Here is a 9,293-nt window from a genome sequence, read left to right as displayed (position 1 = left end):
TTTGAATCAGTCACAGTGGGAGTATTTACACCAGAGATTTTGTTGATTGCCACAAATCAGGGCTTTTTTTGAGAGCCAGTTGTTAAATATTTACCAATACCCCACTCACTGCTCATTTCCAACAAACCCCCCACAAGGGTAAAAACCACAATGATAGGCATAAATTAAGTAAAATATATCTGAGTTACAAGTCAGAATGTGAACACCCGAACCAAATCAGGTCTCTTCCAGAGCGGGAGAAAGGAAAATGACTAGTAGATGGGCGAGTAATAGTGTCTGCCACATGCATACGCTGATTCACAATTCAAAAGAGTATATACTACACTTNCCAGTGGATGCCCAAAACTGCAGACAGTACCAAACTCCATATATACCATGCTTTTTCCCGTATATACACACCTATGATAACATTTAATTTATAAATTAGGCACAGTAAGTGATTAACAACAACTAGTAAAATAAAACAATTATTAACAATAGACTAAAATGAAAGTTATGTGAATATTCTCTCTCTCTCTCTCAGCGTCTTATTGTACTCACCTTTCAGGTGACACGGTAAAACGCCTACACTACAAGATGAAGGGAGGTGAGTAACATAGCATCTTGATGTAAGGTTAGGCTACTATTGACCTTCCGCAGATTCGTCAGGAGGATCACTGCCTTTGACGAAACTGCAGCTAGCAAAACTGTGGGTGAGGTAGGGGGGCTGTTGTAGCAGTGGTTTTCCTAAACTTTTTAATTAAGTGTTAATCAGATAGAAAACAGTAGCTATAAAATCTGTTGGGAATCATCATAACAAACATCTGTATACACACGGTCTATTTTAAAGGTTTTTAAAATTAATTTATTCTTTTTTTTTTAACATTTATTTATTTTTGAGAAACAGAGAGAAAGCGCATGAGTAGGGGAGGTGCAGAGAGAGGGAGACACAGAAACTGAAGCAGGCCCCAGGCTCTGAGCCGTCAGCACAGACCCGGAAGCGGGGCTAAAACCAGCTGCGAGATCATGACCTGAGCTACCCAGGAGCCCTTTAATTTATTTACTCTTGAGAGAGAGAGAGAGAATGAGGCAGAGAGGGGGAGAGAGAATCCCAAGCAGGCCCCCCTGTACTGCCAGTGCAGAGCCAGACGCATGACTGGAACTGTGAGATCAAGATCTGAGCCGAAGTCAAGAGCCCAATACTCAACCACCTGAACCACCCGCCCTACACACAATCTATTTTAACAAAAAGACCATAACTATTAGCACTGATATCTCCTGTGTATCCTGACTCATTCACTTATTTCATGCTCATGGTAACCTTTATTCTAAATGCTTTATTCTTCTTTTCTGGGTTTTCTTGGTAAGTTTAACACAGATGGTTTTTAAATGTTTTTAATTGATTCACATAGACTGCATTCTTCAGTAACCTGCATATTTACTCAAATTGTGTTCCTGAAATTTATCCCATGTTTTTGCATGCAGTAATAATCCATTTATTTTCACTCTTGTATAACACTCCACTGTGTAAACATACCACAATTTATTTCCTTTCCTGTTAATAAACATTTGAGTTGCTCCCATTTTTTATAATTATAAGGGTAAAATTCTACCCTTGTACCTATATATCCCATGTACAAGAAGCTCTTTAAAGTTACATAGCTATTGGGGCGCCTGGGTGGCTTAGTCGGTTAAGCGTCCGACTTTCGCGTAGGTCATGATCTCGCGGTTCGTGGGTTCGAGCCCCGCGTCGGGCTCTGTGCTGACTGCCAGCTCGGAGCCTGGTGCCTGTTTCGGAGTCTGTGTCTCCCTCTCTCTCTCTGACCCTCCCCTGCTCACGCTGTCTCTCTCTCTCCTAGAAATAAATAAAAAAATATTTTTTAAAAAAAGTTACATAGCTATTGGAGGATTTTCTAGGTGATAGAAAAAGGGTGTAAACAAATTTGCTAGACAATGCCAACATGTTTTCTAAAACGATTTCTAAAGCTATTACGGATTCCTTTCCCATCGAGGGCATACAGGTGTTGTGGATGCTCTATATGTTCACCACTCTTGCTATTGTAAAAATTTTGTCTAATTGGTTAAGTATGAAAATGGATCTTGCTGGGGTGATAATTTGCATTATGATGATTACTAAGAAGAAATTAGGCATCTTTTCACATGTATATGAGCATTTTTGGTTTCCTCCTTTAATTCCTTGTCAGTTTTTTGCCTGTTTTTCTATCAGTTTTATTTTCTCATTTCTTTTAAATGTACAAGTTTCTTTATATATGTTGGATACTATTAGCGAATTTATGTGTGTTGAATGTTTTAGCCATTTTACTCAATGCAAATACCTTCTGTACATTCACCGTATATTTACAGTTTCCATTTTCTTCCTATAATATTTCTTGGTCTAAAAAATTCATGTGGCATGAAGGTAAATGGGGAATTTAGAGAATCCATGGATGGAAGTTCTTGCAAAACAAACAAAGAAAAAAATCTTTGTACAAAGAAGGACAAAGCTATATACATGATAAGATGTATACATGATACATATATACATGTCCTTGTCTCCTCCAACAAGGACAACATGCTATCCTCCGTGAGGAAGGAGTCCCATGTGATCAATGTACATCACGTAGTCAGCTGGTCTCACAGTACCAGCTCAGAGGCTCTGCATTAGATCCCACTATTGGTAAGGATATCATTCACCTATGAAAGCCACATCAGTCTTAGTCACAGGGAAGTCCATTGAGCCCACACATAATTTGCACCCTTGTCATCAAGGCCACTTTGTTTATGAACTCATTGGGCAAGTATGGGATGACTGGGGAAAGAGAATAGGTAATCTTGTCTACCTGATAATAATTACATTTCATCATAGGTGTTGATTGTGTCATTAATATAAGACAGAAATATCCTTAGATGCTGGGCCGTACAGAAAGGTCCATTCACATATTTGTTTTTCCAGATCTCGTTTTTGTCAATTTTCCAATCATGTTCCTTCTGAGTCTTTGACCATCTGGGCAAACAATTAGCTACTGATTAAGAATAAATGTATATCCATACTTCTTGCCATCTCTCCCTCAAATAGGCAATCAGATATATTACTCAAATATATATGCTCTTTCCCACAGACGTATTTCCCTTACTTGCCTTTGAAGTTGTCCTCTATGTGAGATTATAATGTTCCAGGTTTCGCTTCTGACTGGTGCCAGCATATCATGTGGAGCAATCTTTAAACTAGACTCATATTCTTCTTCCCTCAGTCAATTATTATAAAGAAAACCCCCAAAAGACCTTAAGTATTGATTAAAATATAAGTGACAGGAAAGCCTCAGGCATCTCCTCTTGCAACTTACTCATGCCTTTAGAATTTAGTGGGACCCAATTTCAAGTCTACCACTTTCTCTTGGTAAAGGAATAATGCTTCTCAAACTCAACTCTGTGGCATGGTGGACCAGAGACACCCAGTTTCACATTAGGAATGCTAGGTTTTAAAGCTATTTGACAACGAATTGGCAGACAACAAATCTCCTGCAGGGCTCAGTACAAATCAAAAGTTTTTTTCTGAAATAGGGCATAAATACTTGAAAAAGGAGATATGGCTTTGCTTTAAAACCCAAGGATATGCTCACAGATTCTCCTACTGAGTTTTGAAAGAGTATTCATACAGCATTCGAATCTGCCACTGACATTTATAACACTATTGAATTTGTTGCACAGTGTTTGAACTGCAGCTATTCCATTTCTGAAGACTTATTTTGCTCTTGAGCCCACTCAAAACTTTTAGTCTTTCAGGCCACTCAGTAAGTAAGTCCAAGCAGGAATGTCAGATGTGTATGTTACTGCATAATCAAAACCACCATGTGTTGTGACATTTTTCTTAAAGGTAGGCAGCGTGAGGTGAGGTGCAGCAATATCTTCACTTTGAAGGTGCTATCTCAACATACCCCAGACCTCTAGACCCCTTAAACATCACTAAAATGACACTCTCCTGAATTTTCGTTGGATTTATCACTAAACTTCTGATGCACCTGTGCCTTACCAAGGCCTCTAACAGACTTGCAATTTCCTGCCAGACAAAGCCAGTCCACATGACATAATCAATACAGTGGATCGACATGACTTTCCAAGGGATAGTGAGACTCAAGTTTCTAGCAGTTGAGGTTGTGCAGAAAGCATGAGAAATTGCATAACGTAGAGCTAAGACAAAGTATATTGCTGTCCTTGCCAAGTATAAACAAATGGCTTCAAGCAGTCTTTACTCCTCATCACAGAGGAAAGGAGCATTCAGTAGATAGACAACAGCACGCCGGCCCAAGATGCACCTTCATGAACTCCAGAAGAGAGATTGTCAATGGACAGCAGCTGTAATTAGAGCCAGCCCCTGATTAAGTATCATAATTCAAGTGTCATTCTCCAAATTCAACTTACCTTGGGAACAAGCTGAACAGATGTTATACAAACAATTATATTTTTTGTCTTTTATATGTTTGAGACTAATACTTAAAACTGCCCGCAAGATATCCAGAAGGACTAAATGTGGGTTTTGAAACTAAGAAAAATCATTTGTCCCTTTAAAAAAGCCTAGATTTTGTCTCACCATAGATAAGTAAGACTTGTCTCACCATAGATAAGTAAGACTTGTCTCGCCATGAAGATCAACTCTGAGGCTCAAAGTAGAATGGTAACCATTTTTGTTCTAGAACTGTTATTTTCTTTTATTCTCTAATATTTGTCTCTTGCTGAAAAAGATAGGCTTATAGACAAAAAAGGATCCAGAAGGTGGTAAAAATACTCTCATTAAAATCATTTCCTCAGGAAAGCCTTTTCAAGTATCTACCTTTCCCACTCCAAGACTTCATTAAATCTTCTTGGAGAGGTTCTCAGCTCTCTTCCACTGTCCTTTTCATACTTTTAATTATTTTTAGTTATTTCTAATTATATATATGATTTCTCATATTTTAAACTCACTCTATAAAATGTTTGTGCTTAATTGAACAGTAATAAATATGCATGTATGCTGTATAATTATGTGCCATGATGCACCATGGATTATGCCACATTTTCTGCCAATTTGTGTGAGATTAAGGATAGTCCTGACTTCTGGTCCACTTCTCATATTAGTTTTCTAACTTTTTTATATGAATGATTACATGAATGAAAGACCACATTTCCTCAAAGCTAAAAATATCCAACCACCCAAATCATGTAGTGTTCCATCTTCTACCTTCAGCAATGTAGTCTCTTAAACTTTACAAAGCAAGGCACAAGGAAGTGAGTCCAAACAGAAAAGAACCATCTCGCTGGATGGAGAAATACGGGACCGCTGGACTGCTGAAGTGGCTGTAAATTGTAGGATAGAGTATGGGAAAGGAATGAATTGCATGGGGCGGGGGAGCCCAGGAATATGAATGGAGTCCCCTTGAGTCTTTGGCGGAATATTAAGCTCTATCTGCATAGGGAGAAATTACATGAAGCCTGGCAGAGAAAAGCTGGGGGACTCTGAGCTAAACAGATATTTTAGAGTTTGCCAATGCTGGGAGGTGTTGGAATTCTGAGCAGCAGGGGTGGAGAGACTTGCCAAATACCAAATCATTCAGCAGAGACGCCAGAAAAGCTATATCTTAACAATGGCTACTACAGACGGTGCTAACACAACCTGAGTCCAAGCTCCAACAGGATCACACTGACTCACCAGCAAATCAACTGCCTGCTTTAAAAAAATACTTATCACTGATTAAAGGCTGTAAAAACAATAAAACAGTAACTCACATTCCATATCTAGCAGAGAATAAAAAATTAATAGACATAGAAGTAAAAAAAGGTGACATGATCTGGAGAATAAGCAATAGGAACATATCCCAAGATGACAGAGATCTCAGCATTAGCAGGAAAGGGCTTCGAAACAATTCTTGTAAAAGTCTTCAATAATTCAAGGGAAATCATCAGATATAATGAGCAAATAGGTGGGGAATCTCAGTGGAAATGAAAAGGATACCATAAGGGGCACCGGGGTGGCTCAGTCAGTTAAGCGTTCTAATTAGGCTCAGGTCATGATCTCACAGCTCATGAGTTTGAGTCCCACATCGGGCTCTGTGCTGTCAGTGCGGAGCCTGCTTTAGATCCTCTGTCCCCTTCTCTCCCTGCCCTTCCCCCGCTCATTCTTTCTAAATAAATAAACTTTTAAAAAAGAAAAGGATAGTATAAAAGAAGAATAAATGGATATTCTAGAACTGAAACATATAATAGCTGAAATAAAATTTCACTGAAGGGGCTTATTAGCATACTGGACACTGCAGGAGAAAAAAACTGGGTACTCGGGGCCACAGCTGAGTGAACCATGAATCAGTACCCAAATGAACAGATCAAGTGAGAAGACCAAACTGACCCCATCAGAACCTATCTGAGGAATTAAAGCCTCTAAGTTAGTTTCTCATCTTGGCACTGTCAACATCTTGGACCAGATAATTGTTTTTTCTGTAGGGAACTTCCTATGCATTTTCAGGATATTTAGTAGCATCCCTGGCTTCTACTCAGTAGATGCTCGTTGTACTTCTTTCTCAGTTATGAAAACTGTAATGTCTCTATACNTGAAACCATAGCTCTGCAATGAAGAGGATGAAGAGAAGCAGATCACTGGATTTCAGGCTACCCCAAAGATGACTCTTGTCTGAGCACATAAGCACTCTGTTTGCACTCATAAATAACATAAACTCACTGCTGACTTATGTTTCCCATGCTAGAATGTAAGTTCGAGAAAGATAAAATAATACTAGTCTCATGTCCTATTGCATAACCAGCAGCTAAGCTGGTGCCCCTTGGACTTTGAATGAATCCATGAAATGATGAATGAATACTGAGTTTTAGTTCTGCTTTTCTTGGGACCCAGAGCGACTATACAACACTGAGGTACTTTCCCTTTTATGTATTGCCTTTCTTCCTCACTATCTGAAATCGCCTCAGCCATATAAGTTTTCCGTTGTCGTTTGCTCTCAAATTTCTCTCCTCAGGAAAGTAACAGGTTCACTGGTTCTCTTCCTTTACATCATAAACTGCCACGTATTTGAATTTTTATGTCTAAAAGTCCATCTCCACACTTCAAATCCTTCTACATATCTTACTTTATCTTAACTTTTAAACATTTCTACAAAATATTTAAAATGAACAATGTTAAAAATACAATTAATGTTATGGGGCACCTGGGTGGCTTAGTCGGTTAAGCGTCCGACTTTCGCTTAGGTCATGATCTCGCGGTTCGTGGGTTCGAGCCCCGCATCGGGCTCTGTGCTGCCTGCCAGCTCAGAGCCTGGAGCCTGTTTCGGTCTGTGACTCCCTCTCTCTCTGACCCTCCCCTGCTCACGCTGTCTCTCTCTCTCTCTCTCTCTCTCCTAGAAATAAAAAAAAAAATACAATTAATGTTTTAAGGTGATAGGATCATGAGTCTTTATGGAGGAAACTGTTTTGTGACATGATGCAACTTACTATAAAAGGTATTTAAATGCTGTTTATGTGAAATTTTAAATTTAATCAAAAGTATTCAGGATATATATTATAATCTTGTTTACCATCACCCAGCTTCAACAATTATCAATTCATGGCAAATCTTATTGATCTGCACCTAAATCCACTTTGCTTCTTCTATATTATTTTTAAACAAGTCCTGGACATATTATCACTTCACCCTTAGATAGTTGAATGCATAGCTCTACAAACACTATTTTTAAAACAAAACCAAATAATGTTTTCCACATCTTAAAAAGTCATCATAATTGCTTAATTTCATTAAACACCCAGTCAGCGTTCAAATTTCCAGTAGTCTCAGGTGTCATAACTGACTTTTATTTTTACGGTTCATTTGACTGAGTTGGGATTGAAATGAGAGTCCTACATAGCAACTGTTTATTTTATTTTTACAACCTTTTTTAACTGATAGGTTTGCTTGTTCTCCCTGATCTGGTCCCTCCTTCTCCTTTGTCCTGTCCTTCTTCCTCCCCTTTCTCCTCTTTCTCTTCCTCTCCCTCACTATTATTATGTTTTTGAAAAAAAATAATGTTTATTTTTGAGAGAGAGGGAGAGACAGAGCCCAAGCCAGGGAGGGGCAGAGAGAGAGGGAGAGACAGAATCTGAAGCAGGCTCCAGGCTCTGAGCTGTCAGCACAGAGCCTGACTCAAACCCAGGAAACCAGGAGGTCATGACCTGAGTTGAAGTTGGCCACTTAACCAACCAAGCCACCCAGGTGCCCCTCCCTCACTATCATTTGTTGAAGAAACTAGGTTCCTTGTCCTGTAGAAGTTTGTTCCAAAGTCTGGCTGTGGCTGAAATTTTAAAGATACAGATCTCATCCAGAGATTTGTGTAAAAAAAGTTGTGGAATGTCTCACCTATCTCCAGATTTGGTTTGCATTTAATTGAAAAAATGCATTTCTGTGGTGGGTTATCAAAAGACATCACCATATTTGTTCCTGTGATTAGAGGGCTCTGCATCCGAGAAGTATGAACTTTTAGAATTTTTACACACAAAAGGTCTATACTATGGTTATCAGGAAGGACACAGTGAAATCAAACTGGAGATCTGTTCTTCACTTTGTATAGATTTCTAGCTCCAGTTAGGGACTGATACATGATGCTTTCTCTCCCCACTCCCGCCTTCGTGCCCATGAGCAACATTTGTTTGACAGCAAAATACTAGCCCTGGAGACTTGTATTGACAGAATTTTATTTCACCTTTATTTAGTAACTTAATCTCCGTAAGACCAATAGCAATATGATTTCATCTGATACCAATGTCACCTCAAATGTGAACAGAAAATGTACATGGATTTGTCTAATAACTTTGTGCCCGTTCAAGTGCATGATGGATTCTGACTTTTGCTAAAAGTTCATTATGAGCAACATATCACAATACAAGCAGAAAAATATAATGGAGGCAGATTTTCCTATCAAGGTCATTTAAAGAGGCCTCCTCCCCTTCTACCCTGGCTTGAACTGGCAATTGCTTCAACACTAATAGTACACAAGTGACCAGCGTGTTGATTAATATATCTTTACAGCATTTGTTTTTAGTTAGTATGCCCTGCAGCTGGAATGAGCATATGCGTTGGTTTCTAGAAACCTTCATACCTTCATAATAAGGTATCTTCTCCTTACAAATATGGTTTATTTTCCGTTTTTAATTAACCTAACGGAAGTATATAATTTCTTGTGTGAAAGTAATCTGAGGTTTAGCAAAAACATAGCAAAAAGACAATGTTTTAACTGGTTCAAAATAATTTTTTTTCAGGACCAGTCATCAACTTCATATTCTTACCCAATGAAATTTAAGCTTGT

General features: G+C 38.7%; 1 long non-coding RNA gene across 3 annotated transcripts in view; it reads right to left on the bottom strand.

The window, feature by feature from the left end:
- Positions 1-595, bottom strand: part of LOC144239281 (uncharacterized) — a 75,876-nt gene extending 75,281 nt beyond the window's left edge. For all 3 annotated transcript variants that reach the window (XR_013337360.1, XR_013337361.1, XR_013337362.1), the window contains exon 1: positions 541-595. This is a non-coding gene — a long non-coding RNA (uncharacterized LOC144239281). The remainder of the gene's footprint in view (positions 1-540) is intronic.
- Between the last annotated feature and the right edge of the window lie 8,698 nt (positions 596-9,293).

This window comes from Crocuta crocuta, unplaced genomic scaffold (assembly GCF_008692635.1).
Source record: "Crocuta crocuta isolate KB4526 unplaced genomic scaffold, BGI_CrCroc_1.0 scaffold16, whole genome shotgun sequence".
NCBI lineage: Eukaryota > Metazoa > Chordata > Mammalia > Carnivora > Hyaenidae > Crocuta > Crocuta crocuta.
Note: the sequence above shows the minus strand (reverse complement) of the source record. Positions and strands in the feature narration are given on the sequence as shown.